Source organism: Scyliorhinus torazame, chromosome 7 (genome assembly GCF_047496885.1).
Source record: "Scyliorhinus torazame isolate Kashiwa2021f chromosome 7, sScyTor2.1, whole genome shotgun sequence".
Taxonomy (NCBI): Eukaryota; Metazoa; Chordata; class Chondrichthyes; order Carcharhiniformes; family Scyliorhinidae; genus Scyliorhinus; species Scyliorhinus torazame.
Window position 1 is genome coordinate 256,243,837 of NC_092713.1, and position 23,134 is coordinate 256,266,970.

The 23,134-nt window shown below is 49.2% G+C and overlaps 1 protein-coding gene across 2 annotated transcripts in view; it reads right to left on the minus strand.

Moving 5' to 3' along the window:
• LOC140426975 (neuropeptide Y receptor type 6-like) overlaps positions 1-17,357 on the minus strand; it is a 38,831-nt gene extending 21,474 nt beyond the window's left edge. The window contains exon 1 of one of the 2 annotated variants that reach the window (XM_072512326.1): positions 17,091-17,357. The gene's annotated coding sequence lies outside the window, so the exon portion shown is untranslated. Of the gene's footprint in view, positions 1-569; positions 611-17,090 lie in introns of those variants that run through there. The other variant, XM_072512327.1, reaches the window with a different exon arrangement.
• Positions 17,358-23,134: the final 5,777 nt, after the last annotated feature.

Consider the following 23,134-nt stretch of genomic DNA (forward strand, 5'->3'; position numbering starts at 1 on the left):
TGGTAGATCGTGTTTCCACCCATGGAGTTAAAATCAACCCAATGATTTACGGCAGGGTCAGTGCTAACGTTGCTTGTGGGGTAGAATTGCAAACTCCAGTGTGCAACTTTAGATTTCCAAAGGCCAATTCATTTACCTCTGCTGTTAAAACAGTACACAGAGGAATTTCACAGAAACACGTTAAGCATTCCTGTAATCATGTTACAAAGCATGCTTTCCAGAACATTCTTAGATTCCTAATTAAAGCAGTGCACTGGAAATACTCAGCAGGTTAGACATTATGTACTGAGCATGCCCAGCCTTTCCTGTTTTTATTTCCGATTTCCTGCATTTACATTTTTTAAAAAAAATACTCATTAGAGGCATTCTAATTACTGTCCTTTGAAACTGCAGTTTGAATATTTAAAATATAATTAAAATACATTATTTAGGGTATTGTTTCGGTTAACATATCCTGAAAAGTCCTGTTGGCGCCTCCTCAGCTTCAGCATGCAAGAAAAGTAATTAGGCATAGTCCACAAAAGACTATCGTCATAGCAATTATTGTAGCAAACCTCCCATGTTTGTACCTGTATTGTGGAAGCCAGGGCCAGGCAGCAGAAGGTGTCAATAATACAGCCACAGCTCTTTACACTGGCTCTGTTCCAAGATACCTGCTGGGACGTGCACCATTCAGTGCAATTTGAGGCTTTCATGCATTAGTTAGGATTATGTCTGCAAATAATTACAACTAATATCAGATTCTACTCCCTTTAGCTTAAAATCATTATTAGTATATTATTACCATGAATACAAAGAAAAATAAATGTTCTCATCTTCTGACTTTTTCATCTGCTCTGTGAGCTTGGCAAAACATTCATTGTTTAAAACGTGTCAAATTTTGTGCCAGATTTCTGGTCACCTAAGGATGAGTTGGAGTATACAATTTAGCAATATTACATTATTTTACTTTACAATGCAACACAATGTGCCTTTAATTACTATATTGGGCGGGATTCTCCACCCCCACGCCGAAGTGGCCGCGCCGTCGTGAACGCCGTCGAGGTTCACGGCGGCACGGAACGGCCCCGGTCCCGACCGATTCAGGCCCTGACAATGGGCCAGTATCGGGGCCACATCATCTACACGCGCCAGGCCTTGTCGCCCGCGTAAAAGCGGGCGTGGTTGTCGTCCTGTCTAAATCCGCCCCGCAAGAAGATGGGGGACGGATCTTGCGGGGCCGCAGAAGGAAGGAGTTCCTCCTTCACAGAGGACGGCCCGACGATCGGTGGGCACCGATCGCGGGCCACCCCACATTTCAGGTGAAGCCCGGTGCAGGATGCCCCCTCGCCCCCCCACAGGCCGCCCCCCCCCCCCCCCCCAGCATTCACGCACCGCCCACGACTGCAGCGACCAGGTGTGGACGGCGCCGGGGGAACCCGCCGTTTTGGCCTGGCCACTCAGCCCATCCGGGCCTCAGAATAGAGGGGGTGCCGGAGAATCGCCATTTTCGGTGTCTCCGGCGATTGTCCGGCCTGCGGCCCGCAAAACTCGACCAGGCCGTTCCCGCCGCTTGGGAGAATCGCGAGAGGGCGTCGGACCGGCATCCCCAGAAATCTTGGTGGCCCAGGCGATTCTCCCAACCGGCGTGGGAGTGGAGAATCGCGCCCAATGTTCTTTGCGTTGCACTTGTTTTTACTTGACCTTCAACCACTTTGTACTTGGTCAAGTCCAACCTGCTTTATGGTTTATCATAATTCTAGGTTTAAAGTAACATTAACCAAGGTATATTTGTTAAGGCTTAAAATTATTTCAGATTGCGGGAGGAGAGTGTCTGGTATTTGCAGGTCCGGGGGTTTGCAAGGAACGTCTTCCCGTCCTTCCGTTGCTGGAGGAGGTGCTATCGTGGGGGAGAGGGGGGGGTCGTCTTGGCAATTTATGGGAGGATTTTGATGGATGATAAGGTGTTCATGAAGGGGATCAAGGCTAAGTGAATGGAGGAGTTGGGGGTAGCATTGGAGAAGGGATTGTGGTGCGAGGTACTGCGGAGGGTAACGCCCTGACCTTGCTGATACAGCTGGAGGTGATGTATGAAGTCAGAGATGAGCTGGCTGTTTGAGGAATGAGCGATGCGGGAGGGGTCCAGCTAGGACGGTTTTCAGCAACATTTCGGGGGGTTTCCATGTAAATTTGGAGCTTGGTCCTCTGGAGGCAATATTCAGGGTGACCGACTAGCCTGCGCTGCAAGCGGGTGCAGATGTCTTAGCCTTCGCCTCGCTGATTGCTCGCAGGTGGGTCTTGTTGGGGTGGAGGTCAGCTTATCCACCCTATGTCTCGGTGTGGTGGGGAACCTGCTGGAGTTCTTAACCCTGGGGAAGGTGAAATTTGCCCTAAGGGGGGTGAGCGAGGGATTCCACAAAAGTTGGGGTTTGTTCATTTTGTACTTTGGAGAGTTGGGTGCGGAGTTTAAGGTGTTGAGTGTGTTTATTTTGTTGTAAAATGTTGAAAATTTGGAATAAAATTACTTTTTAAAAAATCGTTTTAGATGTAGCAACAACCAGTGCACAAGATAAGTGAGACAGAGATTTACTAATAGGTCTGTTCCTGGGTTTGATAAAATAAGCCATTGTCAAGTTCAGAATGTATATCAGGGTGGCCTGGATTTTCACTACTAGTGGGTTTTCAGTAAGAAACAATGCTGACAGATTAATTTTCCACCCACCAGCCTGTCCATCCATCCACCCACAGCAGAATGAGATCCAGCTGGTTTTAAGATCCAGGGTTTAATTTAGTTGCCAAGAGATGACATCAACCTGTTCCAGGCCAGGCAGCAAGCTGCAGAAAATTCCATTGGCACTAGGTAGGCAGTCGGTTCATCTGTTTCCGGAAACTAAAAATGCTTACCTGCTTGGGCTCCTTCCAGCGCCAACCCTCTTCCCTGCTATATTCACCTGACTTGGAAGGCAGGGCAGCTTCCCACTCAGGCTGTCCAGTTAAAATTGCAGTTGGGTGCAGTTTGCAAATGTGAAAATATGAGCCAATCGACCTAGGGTGGGAAAACTTTCTACCTGCTCAATAGAGAAGGTTAAAATCGGGACCAGCCAGTTTCTGGTATAACCTTGGTAATTTTAACTGCCCATCCACCTCTTTCCTGTGAGGCAGGTAGGATTAAGAATCTTTGCTTGAGGACTCCAATTGTTTGCTAGATAATTGTTCTAAATGAGCCATGAATATGACTATAGATTGGATCAGACACCAAGTATGAACTCCTGAGAGGAGTCATCACCCACGTCTGCTGAAGGTAACCCATGTCCCTGATTTACCAGCCTTTCACTTGCTGTGCAAGGACAGAGTCAAGGAAATGAAGTATTGGCACAAGATAAAAGTGTACTGACAGTTACTAGAAAAATGTGCACAGAGCTGAACAATTTACTGCCAGTCATGACATGCCTGTTGAGAACTAATTGGGTGGAAACACTGAATCCAGTGGGATCATGTGAATCATAGAATCATAGAATTTACAGTGCAGAAGGAGGCCATTCAGCCCATCGCGTCTTCACCGGTTCTTGAAAAGAGCACCCTACCCAAGCCCACGCCTCCACCTTATCCCCGTAATCCAGTAACCCCGCCTAACCTTTTTAGACATTAAGGGCAATTTATCATGGCCAATCCACTTAACCTGCACATCTTTGGACTGTGGGAGGAAAGCGGAGCACCCAGATTAAACCCATGCAGAAACAGGGAGAACGTGCAGACTCCGCACAGACAGTGACCCAAGCTGGGAATCGAACCTGGGACCCTGGAGCTGTGAAGCAACTGTGCTAACTGCTGTGCTACCCGTGCTGCCCCTTTTATACGCATGTTTGCACCAATAACATCCATCAATCACCTGTTTAACGCAAGCATTAACTGCACACTGAGTGACGTTACTGATATCATCTGCGGGAACCTAGAAAGATCCCTAGGCAAAACATTGAGGTACGTGACCGTCAGTTCAATAGACAATGCTCTACCAGCTCTGACAGTTGGTTACAAGTCTTTCTGAAGGAGACATCACAGTCTGTGATATCCTCCCTGGAGAGTTGCAGCCACCTTATACTTTGCTCCACAGGAAACAGTAGGAATGTTGTCTTCGACCTATGTACTCTGCTAGGAGGATACACATCCCTCCTTCTATTTGCTCCTTGCAGCTGCAGCTCTGTTTGCTCCCTGTCTTCCTTCAGCTCCTCATTTACCAGTAGAGTTGCCAATGGAATCCACAAAAAGCAAAATGGGCGTCACCGGAAGTCCCTTAGTAGTTCACAACATAATACATCCACAAAAAACACTTATACAGGCAAACAAGTAAATATTTTGCCAAATATTTGCAGCAAGTTAACTGACAGCATCTGGGATCCTTTTCAATTGTGCTGAAAATGGTCACCTGTTGCCTGGAGTTGCCCATGGCTTGTGAGCAGGTTGAGGAACTTGGTTACATCAATGTGAATAGAGCTAAAAAGGTGTTGGAGTCACAACAATGTCATTTGAACCTGATTGGCAACCCTCCAGTGTAAAAGACATTGATGTCCAAACCACACGAGAAAAAAACGTAAAGTAAGAAATCATGGGCGGGATTCTCCCGCACTTGGTGGGATGGCCGGACGCCAGCTCCAAGAACGGAGCGAACCACTCTGGCGTCGGGCCGCCCGGAAGTTGCGGAATCCTCCACACTTCCGGGGGCCAGGCCAGCGCCGGAGGGGTTGGTGCCGCGCCAATTGGCGGTGAAGGGCTGGCACGAGTTGGCGCATGTGCAGAACCGCCGGCGTGTTTCCTGCGCATGTGCAGGAGGTTTCATCTCTGTGCTGGCCTTGGCGGAGCCTTACTGAGGCCAGCGCAGAGGGAAAGAGTGCCCCCATGGCACAGGCCCGCCCGCTGATCGGTGGGCCCCGATCGCGGGCCAGGCCACCGTGGGGGGCTCCCCGGGGCCGGATCCCCCCACTCTCCCCCCGAGGACTCCGCTAGCTGCCCTCCAAGCCAGGTCCCGCCGGGATGGACCGTGTCTATTTCACGCCGGCAGGACTGGCCGAAAACGGGCGGCCGCTCAGCCCATCGGGGCCCGTAGAATTGCCGGGGGGGGGGGGTCGCTGCTAACGGCCCCCGACTGGCACGGCATGATCCGCGCCCCCGCCCGAAAACAGGCGGCGGAGAATTTGGCAGCCGGCGTTGGAGTGGCGGGGCGAGATTCTCACCACGCCCGGCGATTTTCCGACCAGGCGGGGGGTCGGAGAATCCCGCCCCTGGTGTCATAACTTTGGAGACTCTGTTACGTGAAATCTTTCTGCTGAAAGCAAATATGAAAGGGGCAGATTTATACTTGGAAAACTGTGAGAGGAAGAGGTGTTCTACTAAGGTAAGACAACAACCAACTTATGTGTATGAACCTGAAGTTATAAAGACATGTTTACTGCCATAGTATGTTCTTTTTCGGAAAACCAGTTGGTGAAGTATGATACCACTCTTTATTCAATTTCACATTTATTTACAGGGTTAAATATTACAAGCATATATCTCTTAAATAAACCACATCACATTTTAAATAGTTTTCTATTTACACCTAAAGTGAAACCATAGTTAATGCCCATCAGCTGCATATAATTAAACACAACAAATATATTCTTGGTGCTCCATACTTGTTCCATTTAAGACCAACATGGGAGCTCTGTGTTATTCCAACATAGACAATGGAACAGAACAAATGAACGTGATCTTACAAAGATCTCCAGGGGTTGACAATTTTCCTGCATTCTCCTTCTGTGATGATTCTTGCTTTATTTTATTATTTCACGGGCGTGGGCATCACCAGTCCCTCATTGCCCTTGAGAAGGAGGTGGTGAATCCCCCTTCTCGAACTGCTGCAATCCATCTGGTGTAGGAAGGAACTTCCAGGATTTTGTCCCTCCGACAGCAAAGGAACAACGATATTGTTCCCAGTCAGAGTCGTGTGTGGCATGGAGGGGGACTTGCATGTGGTGGCGTTCCCATGCATCTGCTGCCCTTGTCCTTCTAGGTGGTAGAGGTTGTGGGTTTGGAAGGTGCTGTGGAAGGGGAATTGGTGAGTTTCTGCAATGCATCTTTTAGATTGTCCGAACTGCTCCCACGGTGATGGAGAGAGTGAATGTTGAAGATAGTGGAAGGTGCACCAATCAAACAGGCTGCTTTGTCCTGGATAGGGTGTTGAGCTTCTTGATTTTTAAAAAATAAATTTAGAGTACCCAATTCATTCTTTGCAATTAAGGGGTAATTTTAGCATGGCCAATCCACCTAGCCAGCACATTTTTGGGTTGTGGGGGCGAAACCCACGCAGACACGGGGAGAATGTGCAAACTCCACACGGACAGTGACCCAGAGCCGGGATCGAACCAGTGGCCTCGGCGCCGTGAGGCAGCAGGGCTAATCCTCTGCGCCACCGTGCTGCCCTTTCTTGAATGTTTTTTTTAAAATGTATTTATTCAAATTTTCCAACAAATTTTCAACAAAACTCCCCCCCAACAAGAAAAAAGAAACAAAAACACAACAATCAGAAATTATACATTGGATTTCCCCCATATACAATAACCCCCCATATAACATTTAAAAGCAAAAATAGGGGGAAAAAAACACCTTCACACAAACGCCACCTCAAAATAAACCCCCCAAACCTGGGCTGCTGCTTCTGCTGACCTCCTAACGCTCCACGAGATAGTCTAGGAACGGTTGCCACCGCCTGGAGAACCCTTGCACAGACCCTCGCAAGGCAAACTTTATCCTCTCCAGCTTGATGAACCCTGCCATGTCGCCATGTCATTGATCCAAGCTTCCACACTCGGGGGCTTCGCATCTTTCCATAGTAGCAAAATCCTCCGCCGGGCTACCAGGAACGCAAAGGCCAGAATACCGGCCTCTTTCGCCTCCTGCACTCCCAGCTCGTCCGATACCCCAAATAATGCCAATCCCCAGCACGGCTTGACCCGGGCGTTCACCACCTTGGACATAGTCCTCGCAAAACCCCTCCAGAACCCATCCAGTGCCGGGCACGACCAGAACATATGGGCGTGATTTGCCAAGCACCTCCCACATCTGTCCTCCACCCCAAAGAACCTACTCAACCTCGCCCCTATCATATGCGCTCTGTGAGTAACTTTGAACTGTATTAGGCTGAGCCTTGTGCAAGAGGAGGAAGAATTAACCCTACTCAGGGCATCAGCCCACAGACCCTCATCTATCTCCTCCCCAAGCTCCTCCTCCCACTTGCCCTTTAGCTCCTCCACCGAGGCCTCCTCCTCTTCCTTCAGCTCCTGGTAAATCGCCTAAACTTTGCCTTCTCCAACCAATATACCCAAAATCACCCTGTCCTGAATCCCACGTGTCGGACGCAGCGGGAATTCCCTCACCTGCCGCCTCACAAACGCCCTCACTTGCATGTACCTGAAAGCGTTTCCCGGGGGGTAGCCCAAACTTCTCCTCCAGCACCCCTAGGCTCGTAAACGTCCCACCAATGAACAGGTCCCCCATTCTTCTAAACCCTTCCCGATGCCAGCTCCGAAACCCCCCATCCATCCTTCCCGGGACGAACCGATGATTCTCACAAATCGGTGACTAAATCGAGGCTCCCACCTCGCTCCTGTGTCGCCTCCACTGCCCCCAGATCTTCAGCGTTGCCGCTACCACCGGACCCGTGGTGTACCTTGTCGGCAAGAGCGGCAGCGGTGCCGTCACCAGCGCCCTCAGGCTCGTGCCCACACAGGACGCCATCTCTAGCCTCTTCCATGCTGCCCCCTCTCCCTCCATTACCCACTTACAGATCATCGCCACATTGGCAGCCCAATAATAGCCACAAAAATTCAGCAGCGCCAGCCCCCCCCCCCCGTCGCTGCTACGCTCCAGAAACACTCTCTTCACCCTCGGGGTCTTATTCGCCCACACAAATCCCATGATGCTCCTGCTTACCCATTTGAAAAAGGCCTTGGGGATCAAAATGGGAAGGCACTGGAACACAAAGAGGAACCTCGGGAGGACCGTCATTTTGACCGACTGCACCCTACCCGCTAGTGAGAGTGGCAGCATGTCCCATCTTTTAAAATCCTCCTCCATCTGCTCCACCAACCACGTCAAATTGAGCTTGTGCAGGGCCCACCAGCTCCTAGCTACTTGGATCCCTAGGTACCAATAGATCCTTTCTGCCCTCTTCAGAAAGGCAGATCCCCCTTCCCTGGTCCCCTGAATGCACCACAAAGAGCTCACTCTTCCCTACGTTGAATTTATACCCCGAAAGTCCCCAAAACCCCTAAGGATCCGCATGACCTCCGTCATCCCCTCCACTGGATCCGCAACATACAACAACAGGTCATCGGCATACAACGACACCCAGTGTTCCTCTCCCCCCCCGGACCAATCCCCTCCATTTCCTGGATTCCCTCAGTGCCATGGCCAGTGGCTCAATTGCCAGTGCAAACAACAAGGGGGATAGGGGGCACCCCTGTCTCATCCCCCGGTACAGCCGAAAGTACTCCGGTCTCCGCCGGTTCGTAGCCACACTCACCACCGGGGCTCTATATAGCAGCCTGACCCAACTGATGAACCCCTCCCCGAACCCAAACCTCCGCAGCACTTCCCAAAGACACTCCCACTCCACCCGGTCAAAACCTTCTCCACGTCCATAGCTGCCACTACCTCCGCTTCCCACTCCACCGAGGGCATCATAATCACATTGAAGAGCCTCCGCACATTTGTATTTAGCTGCCTACCCTTCACAAATCCCGTCTGGTCCTCATGAATCACCCCCCGGCTTTCTTGAATGTTATTAGAGCTGCACTCATCCAGTGAGGGGTAACTGGGCTGGTTTAGCTCAATGGGCTAGACAGCTGGTTTGTGATGCAGAACAAGGTCAACAGCGCGGGTTCAATTCCCATACCAGCTAAGAATTCTGAATTCTCCCTCCGTGTAACCAAACAGGCGCCAGAATGTGGCGACTAGGGGCTTTTCACAGTAACTTCATTGCAGTGTTAATGTAAGCCTACTTGTGACAATAAAAGATTATTTATTTATTTATTATATATACTAAGATAATAAAATGCTCATTTAAAGCTTTAAAATAGACAAATGCAGTGAGAGTTCTTTCTAGGCATCATGAAACATTTAGCCAATAGTATAGACATGATGGGCTCCTTGGCCAAGGAATGTTATAGAGGTGACTTGCCCAGCAGTTATAACAATAAAAACTTTCCCAGACATTCATTGCTAAACTGGACAAGAAGGAGAAAAGGGGAACAAGGCTAAGATATAATGGGAACATCTGCCAATGGAATAGTGTGCTTAGTTAAAACATTTATGAGAAATTTTAGAATGAAAATCAACAAGATAAGAACTATAAATGTGTGTTACAAAGCCTGTATTATTGAGAGAAGCAGCTTATTGGCAGATTGAGGCCCACTCTCCCCAGCTTAAGCTTGAAATAAAGAGATTTCTAAGTGTCATTTTGGACGCGATTGGCTGGGTGTTTTTGACGGCCGCAGTGGTGATATTGTGGTCCGTGTTTAATGGCCCAGTGCCAGAAATGAGCCCCACGAGTTTCTCGCCATTACTGGCTGTCTCCCCGTCAGATTCATCAGACTCGCACCTGAATTTCTTGCCGCTCACAAGGGGAAGCTGCTTTTAAAAGCCCCCTCACCTCTCACTCTAAAGTCAACACAAAGTCATGGCAGTGCACAGACCTGTTTCTAGCTGTGGCCATGCCGACCTGGCCAGGCTTCTCGATGCTGTCGATGAGAGACAGGGCATCCTGTTCCCAGAGGAGGTCGGAGGGCCAGCAGCAGGTCCCCAATACCGCCTAGGAGGCAGTGGCGGTAACTGTCAGTGCTGGCAGAATGACAAGGAGGGTCAGCGGCCAATGCCGGAAGAAGACCACCGAGCTGCAAGAGTAAGTTGCCACCGCTTTCCTGGCATCAGTTCCGCCTGCCATCTCTCAAATTCCCAACTCCCCCCACAAATCACTGGCTGACACCATGCACCCTCCCCGCATCCAATCTCCATGCTTGTTCCTCAGCACTCCCTGGAAACCGCCAGCACAACCCCTTCATGCCCACTTGCGGTGCCACACATGCCACCTGCTATAGACACCCCCATCCATCAAGCGTGCTGCTCACAAAGCCCTTTCTTTGTCCCCGCAGGAGAAGATTGCCCATAATATGCAGGAAAGGACCAAGATGGGGGAGGGCAGTGATCCAAATCCTCGCTCTGTATGAGGAGTGGGCCCTGGGAATCGAGGGTTGACCAAGGAGAGAGCAGTCTCCGACAGCGAGGTTGACCTGCACCGCAGACATGAGGATCCACTGCCCCTTCATCCAGATGACCCGTCTCATGTCAGACAAAATGACCCTTCCCTCTCACTGACCACATGTCCATTCTCCCGCAGGAACGCTGTCTGATGGGGCTGGGCCATCCGGAGTCGTCACACCCGCCCCCTGCCCCACCCAAGAGACCACCTCGGAGGAGAGCTTTGAAGAGACCACCATTGAGGCATCACAGCAATCACCCCCACCTTCTACCAGTGCAGAGACATACACCTTGGTGGACAACATTAGTGGACAGGCTTCTGGGGCACAAGCTGGTGAGCACCACACAATTGTTGATGCACATCAGATGGAGACAGGAACAGCCAAAGGAGATCTGCTGGAACCCAGGACTTAACTGAGTCCCGGTCAGATGCCGAGCCTCTGGACAAGGTTATCCCAGAACTGAATCAGGTGCTGTGACATGATCATGAGATTCATGAGGGGACGGCACGATAGCACAGTGATTAGTACTGTTGCTTCACAGCTCCAGGGTCCCGGGTTCAATTCCCAGCTTGGGTCACTATCTGTGCGGAGTCTGCATGTTCTCCCCGTGTTTGTGTGGGTTTTCATCGGGCGCTCTAGTTTCCTCCCACAAGTCCTGAAAGATGTGCTTGTTAGTTGAATTGAACATTCTGAATTCTCCTTCTGTGTACCCGAACAGGCGCCGGAATGTGGTGACTAGGGGATTTTCACTGCAGTGTTAATGTAAGCCTACTTGTGACACTAATAAAGATTATTATTATTATGGATGTCAGTGACATTCCAGCGAGAGCATGGTCGATTGGAGGAGTCTCAAAGGCTACGGGCGCTGGAGATGATGCTGACCATGCGTGGCACCGAGGCCAACACTGCTAGGGTGGCAACTGCTGTGGAAGGCTTGGAGCACAAGGTCAGCGTCTTGAGTGGTGATGTCTAATGCATGGTTCATTCCGGGTTGACCATGGCTGAAGGCCTCGACCTCATGTCCCAGTCGGTGAGGAACATGTCGCAGACACAGGTGGACATTGCCGAGCACTCCCGACTTGGTATAGTTACTGAGGACCATCTCTGAGGACGTCAACACCATAGAGCAGACAATGGGGAGCCGACACGACTGGCAGAGCCAGATGATGCAGTGGCCTCAGGAGCTCACTCCAGCTGCCCCTCCATCCCATGGAGACCCCCAGGGCCCTGCAGCACTGTCAGGGAGGAGGACGTGCTGGAAGCCAACCTGGGGCCTGCCACCAAGGAGACAATGGCAGTCTGCATTTCTTCCGAACCCCGCTCCTGACATGGTGCATCTCAAAGGGCAGCAGGCAGAACACGGTGGCACAGCGAAGCCATTGATACCGGTAAGTAAGCTGGGGCCCTCCGGCTTCAGGCCCTCCCGGGGATGTCCGCCAAGGGCATCAAAGACCGCAGCTGCCTCTACCTCTGATGTGCATCCCGGGGTCACACCTAGATGTAGCAGTAGGCCACGAAAGATCAAGAAGATTGAGGAGTTCTGATTGGGCACTGGGGGGGGGGGGGGGGGGTCACTATCTGTAGCTAGGGGGAACTGGGGGGCGGGGGGGGGGTCACTATCTGTTGCTAGGGGGAATGAAAATGTCAAATGTTCACAATTAAAACATATCATACCTGATACATGTGAAGCATCAGTCAGGTTAATCTTCACAGCGGACCTGCCTGCACCCCCTTCCCGTGTTGAATCCTGTTCCCCCCACCCTCTAAGGTCAAATTCCCCCGGGGCAGACCCCGTTCAGAGGATGGGTGTGAGCGCACTGTCAGCAGAAAGACAGGAGTCAGACTTCAGCAGAAACTGAGGAGCACCCAAGCTTACCTCACACTGAGTGATCATCACTCTCCTACCTTGATTTGATTTGATTTATTGTCACATGTACCAAAGTACAGTGAAAAGTATGTTTCTGCGGCCGAGGAACATGCACAGTACATAGTAGACAAAAAGAATAATCAACAGAGAACATTGACAAATGATACATCGACAAACAGCGATTGGGGCCAAACAAAGCAAATACATGAGCAAGAGCAGCATAGGGCGTCGTGAATAGTGTTCTTACAGGGAACAGATCAGTCCGAGGGGGGGTCGTTGAGGAGTCTGGTAGCTGTGGGGAAGAAGCTGTTCCTATGACTGGATGTGTGGGTCTTCAGACTTCTGTACCTTCTGCCTGGTGGAAGGGTCTGGAAGAAGGCAATGCCTGGGTGGAAGGGGTCTCTGATAATGCTGTCTGCCTTCCTGAGGCAGCGGGAGGTAGGAAGTGGCGACGTTGTTGGCCCGCTGACAGCGCTGACACAGGCCCATCACCCTAGGGTGATGTTACACAAGGCAGGGTGGAACAGAGTAGTCGGGAGTGGATGGAGTGGGTGGGGGGTGGGGGGGGGGGGGGTAGAGATGGTGGGAGGGACACACATTGAATATTCAGGGAGTGGAACCCCTTCCTGACAATGAAGGGCATTGCCTGATGCCTCGATGCGTGCAAGGCAATATGTGTGCCATCAATTATTCCCTGGACCCGGTGTAACCTGACGATGCTGGAGAATCTTGCAGCCTGGGCATCTTGGTGGGCTTGGTCTAGCTCAAAGTGTATATAGTCAGCAGCCCAAGCATTCAGGACATCTGTGACTTCACAGATGCACTTGTGGGCTGTAGCTTGTGATATGCTGCACAAGTCCACGTTTGAGTCCTGGAATGAACTGGTGACATAGAGTTTCAGGGCTGCAGTGACCTTCACGGCCACTATGAACGGGTCTCCTGCTCCTCCTCCACGGGGTGCCAAGTCCGTGAGAACGTGGCATATGTGCCACACTGTCTCTTTGCTGAGATGCAGTCTCCTGTGGCACATGCTGTCGATCATCCCCTCGAAAGACCAACAACGCCTGTACACCTTGGGCCGTGGTGGTTGGGTCCAGGACATTACATGACTATTTCACAACAGCAGATGGTGAAATTTGAATTCAATAAAAATTTGGAATTAAAAGTTTAATGATGACCATGAAACCATTGTCGATTGTTGTAAAAACCCATCTGGTTCACTAATGTCCTTTTGATAAGGAAATCTGTCATCCTCAACTGGTCTGGCCTACATGTGCCTCCAGATCCAAACAATGTGGTTGACTCTTTAAAAAAAATGCCACTCAGATCGAGGGCAATTAGGGATGGGCAACAAATGCTGACCTTGCCCGCAATGCCCATATCCCATGAAATAATAAAGAAAAAAAAGATTGGCAAAACAATCTGGTGAAAACGTGACTGCAAGTTTGCACACTTACAGGAGCACCCGTGCATAACTAAAAAAAAGTATTTCTTTCCTGTCTCCAGGTTTATGCTATAAGTAAGAGTTTACAAGTCCACTCTCCCATCTTCATGAAGCTGTTCTGACTGTGCTCCTTATTCCAGAGTGGGTCTTTTCACCAAAATGAGTTCCAGTGGAACGACCTCCCAAAGCTGATCGCTGAAAAGGGTCATTCCATAGAAACCCTGCAGTCAGAAGAAGGCCAATTGGCTCATCGAGACTGCACTGACCTTCTGAAAGAGCACCCGACCTAGACCTGGTTGGCACTGCCAAGATGCCAGGGTCTGGACCTGAGGGGAGCCATACCCATGAAAGGGGTGGTGATGGGGATATGAAGGGGGGGGGAGCGGGCTGAAGGGAGATATGAAGAGGCCTCATAAAGTTTGGGGGGGTGAAGGGGGTCCTGAAAGGCTGAAAGGGGGGGCCCCGAAAGGTGGGGTGGGGGGCCTGAAAAGGGGGGTCCTCAGCAACCCCATAGCAGGGCGTCCTCACTTGAGAGGGAGGTAATGCCAATGTCTGCAGTGGGTGGCATTGTTTGTGGGTGGAGAGTGTAGGGGACCCTCAAGCTCACTTAGAGACCAAGGCACACTTTCAAAATGGCGCCCCGATCTCTGAGGAACCAGTCTCACCGGCGAATGCAGCTCCCCACTGCTGAAAACATTTCTAAGTGTGGGTTTGACCAAGGAGAAACTCCCCAAGACCCAAAAAAGTGTGGGTGAATCCAGGCCTGGATCTCACCCAAAAGGCCAGCGGGAAACACCCCGCCAAACTTGCCCAAAATTACATTTCAAAATATTTTGGTTGAATCGCATCAAACACTACTTCAGAGCCCATATTGCAGCTTCATGCTTGTTTTTTTTCTTGAATAAATAGCACAGACTTGAACATTCATTACTCGGATTTAATATTCAGGCATCACAGCAGCTAATTGGCTAAGTGACATCAGGATAGTGCCAAATCAGAGAGCCCTTATCCCGGCAGAACTCCATGCACAGGAAGTGTTGGCAACACGGCTAACTCCTGCCATGCCTCAGTAGCACTGCTACAAGTGGTGCTATAAAGAAGCAATTTCTCACCCTCTACCCTCAGCCTCATTTCCTAGAACAGGGATCTCTGTGGCTCCATTGAAAGATTACACTGCTTTGTAGCCTATTGCACTCACTACGGACATTATTTCACTGGCAGCTACAATTGTTCCAGCCTCGATATCTGCATCTCTAAGCTGCTGCAAGCTTGATCTCAGAATCAGTTTCTATCCCTGCATCTCGCCTGCAAATTTTATCAAGATTAGCAATCTGGAGGTTAGGCAGGTGCTATTTCTCCAACATTTGACCACTGGTCTGCAATATACGTAATCAGAGACTATTTTCGATTACACTGACATGTGTGAAACTGTGGGAGCTTATGGCTTTAAAATGTTGGTTCAACTTAACTCAACATCATCAGAATATTATAAGTAGCACATTTTATATGCAGAACTGATTACAAAACTCTGAGTTCTTTTTCTGAAGTGTATTTATATACAATGTGCAATTGATCAGAAGGTCTCAGGTTTAATCCCCGTGCTAAGATCACTGCTTTAAGTGATATTAGGATATTAAAATCTGCCTCAATTTGTCCGGGATAGTGAGGAGAAAATTATTCATGGTTCCTGCCCTTGATTGCTACCCAGCAAGAGTGCTGAACGGTTGTAAGGATGAGGGAAGAATTAGGGGAAGGTTGAGTTGCCAGCTACCTCATGTGCATTTCTGTTTAAGTTTAGAAATACTTGAAGACAGTTTGAAAGGGGTGTGTTTGCAAGTGCCAGACGTGCTTAGTATACCACATCAATGTTTCAATTCGAGGAATGGTACAATGAGGATCAGTAGTGAATAGATCAGTGATCCTCATCGTCTAAGCTCTGGCCTTTTTCAGAAAGGTATGAAAGAATTACCAACACCCATAGAACTGCACCCTAACACAAATCACTTTTACAACTGGAGGGGGTAAGTTTAAAATAAGAAAACAGTTTGCTGGCTACAACTGTTTGATAATTACAAAGTAGGACCAATCTTACAAGACCACTGTGACATAGGGTAACCTCATCCCCGAACAGCCCACACTAAAAATTCATATGTCTGCTGCTCACAAAAAAAAATCATAGTTAGATATTCCTGAATTTGTGAAAAGCGCTGCTGATGGTTAAGGTTCTCTCCTGATTCACAGATTCATAAAATGATCCCCACAATGCAAGAGAGTTTACAGCCTGTTATATTTGAATTCACCAATTTAACATTCTGGTTTTCAGTTTCAATAGCAATATTTTCCTGTAGCAATGTATTTGGTATAGGATAAATAATAGGGCAAAATATAAGTTTTTATTCTTTCACAGGATGTGGGCATCACTGGCTAGGTCAGCATTTATTGCCCATCCCTAATTGCGCTTCAGAAGGTGGTGATGAGCTGCGTTCTGGAACTGCTGCATTCCATGCGGTGTAGGCACACCCACTGTGCAGTTAGGAGCGAGTTCCAGGATTGTAACCCAGCGACAGTGAAGGAACGGCAATATATTTCCAAGTCAGGATGATATGTGACTTGGAGGGGAAATTGCAGGTGGTGGTGTTCCCATACATCTGTTGCTCTTGCCCTTCTCGGTGGTGGAGATCACAGGTTTGGCTAATATTATTTGAATATCAACTTATAAGTATAAGATTATAAAAATATAAAATATGGAATAGGTTATAGCTTATAGGTTCTGAAATGACAAAAAATTTAAAAAACATGGGTTTTATTCAAAAACATGATTTTAAAATATTGAAATTTATATACTTGATCATGTCTCTCAGAAACCTCCCAAAGAGCAAGTACAATGATATTTACTATACATCTGTTTGAGCTCGGCAAAATTTGAGCAATAGCAACATATTTGATGGTATTGGCTGAGGAGGAAATTTTGGCTTGCTGGTTAAGGAAACTCTCCTGCCCTTTCCCAAACAATGACATGAAACACAGTATTATCCACACAAGCTATTAGAGCAAGGAAACAAAACTATTGGTTAAACATGATTCAAAGGACAACATTCGCAACAGTGAATTTTCCTGAGTCCCACACTTAAATGCCTGCTTGGATTATTTGCTTAAATTGTGGAATGGGGCTTAAAACAACATTCTTGATATAAAGAGCCATCAAGTTAGCCAAGCTGACAACTTATAGTTGTAAATTAATTAAATCAAGAGTTAAGTTGGTACCAAATTGATGTCAAAGCAGCAACTCAAGTAACTTCAAATGGTGCAACAGTCATCATATGCAAGACAAATCACTACAATACAGCACCAATAAGCACATTGCAGAATGTAATTTGGTTTACTTTCAGTATACAATTTGCTCAAATATATTGCTGGTGTTGTCTTAGTGCATTTCTTTCACAGTTTACGCATTGTGACATAAAATCTACACCTTTCAACATATCTATTTTTAAACGAAAATGATTACCTGATGAGATTAGATTTTTCCAGTTTCATGGCTCGTCCTGTAGATTTCAGGAGGAACACTGCATTTCAGGATACTCACGTCCACAGGATATTTCTTCCATGTATCTATTAGATCACTGTTAGTATGACATTATAGTTACATAAGACGATACTGATGATATTCTTGAAGAGAAGGCTTTAATTTGTGTGCAATGCACTTTGTCCAAGCCACACAGTGCACTGACGTTTTATGATTGACACCAAAACAACCGCAGAGACAACTCGAAGAGTCTCAACTATGATCAAAAACAGGACAAATGGATACAAAGCACCACCAATCAGCTCAGCACAGGATAGGATGTGGTTTACTTTCACAATATGATTTGTCGATCCTTATCAGGTTCGTGAGGGCTGAGGAGAGGTATTATCGTACTGTATATTGTTATTAACAAGCCTTTAGCATGGCAGCAGCAGACTGATTAGTGTGATTCTCTAGCACCACCTTGCAGCTGAATTTAGGATTTTGCAGAACCCCAAATACTTAAATATTTTACAAAAGCTATGATCTATCAGTTGGTAACATAAATTTTTGTTATAATGTTAAGATATAGTTGTATAAACACCTATGAGGAAAACATTGACATTTTCTCCAGTAAAAATTTCAAATAATTTGTCTAATAATTGCACTGTTAAACAGTGAGCTCGGTTCCAGATTGAAGACTTTCTAGATTATACAGAATAACTGATATTTTCTGTAGTATTAATGTAATTTTTTCAGAACAAAATCTAAAACTATAATCTCCTTTTCCAGTAACATTAATAAACATAGAGAGCTGATGATTCAATTACCAATTTGTTCTTTAGTCTGGCGATTAAAGTAATAAAATATATATATTTTAAAATCCCATCGCAGTCCCACACTTAGAATTATGGAAAATTGTTTACAATATTATTGCGTAGCAACCTCTCTGGGAAGCATTAATTCACTTGGTGATTTGAATTTAAAAAAAACAAATTTTGCAGTGTTTGTCAACACGATTTGAAGTTGCAATTCCAATTTATTCCAGGGTCAACACAATACATAATAATATAATAATAATTGCTTATTGTCACGAGTAGGCTTCAATGAAGTTACTGTGAAAAGCCCCTAGTCGCCACATTCTAGCGCCTGTTCAGGGAGGCTGGAACGGGAATACATATTCTCGCTTTTAAGCTTGTTGCAACAAAGCTCTTGGGCTGGATTCTTCGTTTCAGCGGCTAAGCGCAGCGCCAGCGGAGCATGTGTGGTCTTTTACAACCCAAAAATCGACGTGAAACCCTCACTGATTCTGGGACCGGTGAGGGGCTAGCACCGGCACTGGGTGAAGCTCCCGCCTCCGGCAACGAAGACGGATGTTGAATGGCTGGGTCCTGGGCCGCCAATGCGCACGGCTGACCACCTGCAGTGATGGCGCCGTACAACACGGCGTCGGCCGTGCGCGAACCCAGCCCACCATTTGTGACCCCACAGCCCACCCCCAACTGCCCCCCAGCCCTCGCAGAAGCCCTCTCGGTCAGCGGCACGGATTCCGGCCGAGTGTGGCGCCGCTGGACACAGTCCGTATCCACCACGCCGGGTTCCCGCAAGGCTGAGACCACACGTGTCCCGCGCCATCGCGACACGCGATGCGATGACACCATTTCGGAAGGGGTCGGAGCATGGTTGTCCGGCATCAAACTTCCGCCGGTCCCGATTTGGGTGTTGGAGCCCATTCCCCGCCCGATTGCTGAACACGATTTCGGCATCAGGCTACAGAGAATCCCACCCCTTTATTCCTTCCGTCATCAAAGTCTTAGGGCACGGTCTAATGGAAAAGTTTCTCAGTGTGGTGTGAGTGTGGTAGCGAGCGGGTACTGCTGGGTGTTCCCTGATGGCCGACCCGGCGAGGCCATCACCGTTATCTAACGTTAATTAGGGCACTTAATGATGTCCCACAAGCTTCACATCAGAAATAATTGTCCTGCCAGCAGATTCGCCTGGACCACACTCGGCAGCACTCTGCTAACGAGGGGGAGCAGCTTTTAAGCTGATCCCATGAGCAAACCCCAGATTGCACACAGCCATGCCACCGCGCAGGCCAGCACAATACCACACCTGTGCCCCAGCACGCACTGGCACCTGCCTGCACACCCCACACATGCTCGGCGGCGATGCCCATGCCTGACCCCTGCCATAGCTCCCCCCGCCCCGTGAATGCATGAGACAGGCAGCTCACAATACCTTCTCCCTGTCCCCACATCAGACGGAATAGGGCCCAGCGGGCGGCGGTGTGCCAGACATCAGAGTCTTCATCCCCTAGGAAGAACGGCCCCTGGAAGTTGTAGGGGTGGCCAAGGACAGATCGGCCACCAACGTCGAGGTTGGCCTGCGCCGCAGGAGGTGAGTACCCATCAGCCCCCACCCAGATGACATGTCACACGTAAGTTGTTCATGCCCATCATAATGTTCTTTCTCACTGACTACATGTCCAATCTCCCACAGGATCTCCATCCGATGGTCCCGGCCTATCCGGGGTGGGCCCTGCCATCCAAGAGAATACTTTGGAGGAGGGCTCCAAATTTGCAACGATGAGGCTCTCATCCCCACCCTCCACCAGTGCAGAGACACACAACTTGGTGGATGAAAATAGGTTTCTGGGGCACAATCTGGTGAGCACCACACAGTTGCTGATATTTATAAGGTGGAGGCAGGAACCTCCAGGGGGGACAGCAGTCAGATGTCTGCTGGATCCCAGGACTCAGCTGGGTCCCAGTCAGATGCCGCACCTCTGGACAAGGTTACCCCGGAGCTGATGCAGACACTAGGGTTTGGCCATGATATTCAGAAAAGATATCAGCGACACTCCTGTGAGCCCATAGCTGATTGAAAGAGTCTCACAGGCTATGGGCATAGGAGATGCCATCGGCATTGTGTGGCACCGAGGCTAACACTGCTAGGGTGGCGACCACAGTGGAAAGCCTGGAGCACGACGTCAGCATCATGAGTGGTGGTGTCCAAGGCATTGCTCAGTCAGTGACAGCCATGGCTGGGAGCCTCGGCAGCATGTCCGTGTCGCTAGGGGTCGTGTCTCTGGCGCATGTGGACCTTGCCAAGGTGCTGCGGATCATGTCCCAGTCTCAGGTGGACCTTGCCAAGGTGCTGCGGAGCATGTCCCAGTCTCAGATGGGCATTGCCGAGGCGCTCCAGAGCATGTCAGAGTCGCTGAGGAACATGTTTCAGACGCAGATGGGACATTGCGAGGCAGTGTAGAGCCTTGGCCAGTCACAGCATCACTGATGGCATCGAGACCGTGGTGTAGACAATGGGCAGCCGCTAGGGCTAGCAGAGTCAGATGACGCAGGGGCCTCTGGAGCTCTATCCAGCTGCCTCGGCTTTGCAAGGTGACCCTCCAGAGCCCTACGGACACTGGCTGGGAGGAGGAAGTGCTGGAGGTCAACCCGGAGCCACCCTACAGGAAGACAATAGTGGTCACCAGCTCTGCCGAGTCGCCCCTCCAGACAATGATGCATCTTGAGGTCAGCGGTGGGAACAGAGTGATAAGGTGACAGATGCACCACCGGCAAATCAGCCGGGGCCCTCCGGCCTCAGGCCCTCCAGAGGACACCTACCAGACGCATCAAAGACCACCACAAGGTGCGATAGGCAGCAGGCTGCCTCCCCCTCTTGATATGCATCCTTGGGACACACGTAGACATAGCAGCAGAGCCCAGAAGGCTAAGGAGATTGTGGATTACTGAGAGGACAGTGGGGGGAGGGGGGCAGTACCATCGGTAGCTAGGGACAGTTAGAATTGTGATAGTACACAATTAAAACATGTTACACCCGAGGCATGTGAAGTCCCTGACACGTTATTCCGCATTACTGGCTGGCCTGCACCCCCCTCCTCCATTTTCCTTCCCCTGTCTCCAGCCCGCCAGGCATGGTGGTCCTAGATCTGCGCCCCCTCTCTCCCCCCCCCCCGCCCCCCCCCCCCCTCAAGGCATAGCACGTGCAGATGATAGGTGTGGGCATGGTGTCAGCAGACAGACAGGGGTCAGACTATGGCATAGATTGAGGAACACCAGAGCTTAGCTTACAGTGTGTTTTAGTCATCCTCCTGCCTTGTATATCGACCCATGACAATGCCGACACAGGCCCATCACCCTGGAGTGGTGTAACACAGATCCTGGGAGGGAGGAACAGAAAAGCAAGTGTCTTGAATCTCAAACTTTATCTATTTTAAACAAAAGGCGATTGATTCCTAACTGGACATGGGTGGCATGGTAGAGGGGTGGTTAGCACTGCTGCCTTACGGCGCTGAGGATCCGGGTTCGATCCTGTTCCCAGGTCACTATCCATGAGGAGTTAGCACATTCTTCCCGTGTCATAGAATCATAGAATTTACAGTGCAGAAGGAGGCCATTCGGCCCATTGAGTCTGCACCGGCTCTTGGAAAGAGCGCCCCACTTAAGCCCACACCTCCACCCTATCCCCATAAACCAGTAACCCCACCTAACCTGAAGGCAATTTAGCACGGCCAATCCACCTAACCTGCACATCTTTGGACTGTGGGAGGAAACCGGAGCACCCAGAGGAAACCCACACACACACGGGGAGAACGTGCAGACTCCGCACAGACAGTGACCCAAGCCGGGAATCGAACCAGGGACCCTGGCACTGTGAAGCAACAGTGCTAACCATTAGAACATAGAACATAGAACAATACAGCGCAGTACAGGCCCTTCGGCCCACGATGTTGCACCGAAACAAAAGCCATCTAACCTACACTATGCCATTATCATCCATATGTTTATCCAATAAACTTTTAAATGCCCTCAATGTTGGCGAGTTCACTACTGTAGCAGGTAGGGCATTCCACGGCCTCACTACTCTTTGCGTAAAGAACCTGCCTCTGACCTCTGTCCTATATCTATTACCCCTCAGTTTAAAGTTATGTCCCCTCGTGCCAGCCATATCCATCCGCGGGACAAGGCTCTCACTGTCCACCCTATCCAACCCCCTGATCATTTTGTATGCCTCTATTAAGTCTCCTCTTAACCTTCTTCTCTCCAACGAAAACAACCTCAAGTCCATCAGCCTTTCCTCATAAGATTTTCCCTCCATACCAGGCAACATCCTGGTAAATCTCCTCTGCACCCGCTCCAAAGCCTCCACGTCCTTCCTATAATGCGGTGACCAGAACTGTACGCAATACTCCAAATGCGGCCGTACCAGAGTTCTGTACAGCTGCAACATGACCTCCCGACTCCGGAACTCAATCCCTCTACCAATAAAGGCCAACACTCCATAGGCCTTCTTCACAACCCTATCAACCTGGGTGGCAGCTTTCAGGGATCTATGTACATGGACACCTAGATCCCTCTGCTCATCCACACTTTCAAGAACTTTACCATTAGCCAAATATTCCGCATTCCTGTTATTCCTTCCAAAGTGAATCACCTCACACTTCTCTACATTAAACTCCATTTGCCACCTCTCAGCCCAGCTCTGCAGCTTATCTATATCCCTCTGTAACCTGCTACATCCTTCCACACTATCGACAACACCACCGACTTTAGTATCGTCTGCAAATTTACTCACCCACCCTTCTGCGCCTTCCTCTAGGTCATTGATAAAAATGACAAACAGCAACGGCCCCAGAACAGATCCTTGTGGTACTCCACTTGTGACTGTACTCCATTCTGAACATTTCCCATCAACCACCACCCTCTGTCTTCTTTCAGCTAGCCAATTTCTGATCCACATCTCTAAATCACCCTCAATTCCCAGCCTCTGTATTTTTTGCAATAGCCTACCGTGGGGAACCTTATCAAACGCTTTGCTGAAATCCATATACACCACATCAACTACTCTACCCTCGTCTACCTGTTCAGTCACCTTCTCAAAGAACTCAATGAGGTTTGTGAGGCATGACCTACCCTTCACAAAGCCATGCTGACTATCCCTGATCATATTATTCCTATCTAGATGATTATAAATCTTGTCTCTTATAATCCCCTCCAAGACTTTACCCACTACAGACGTGA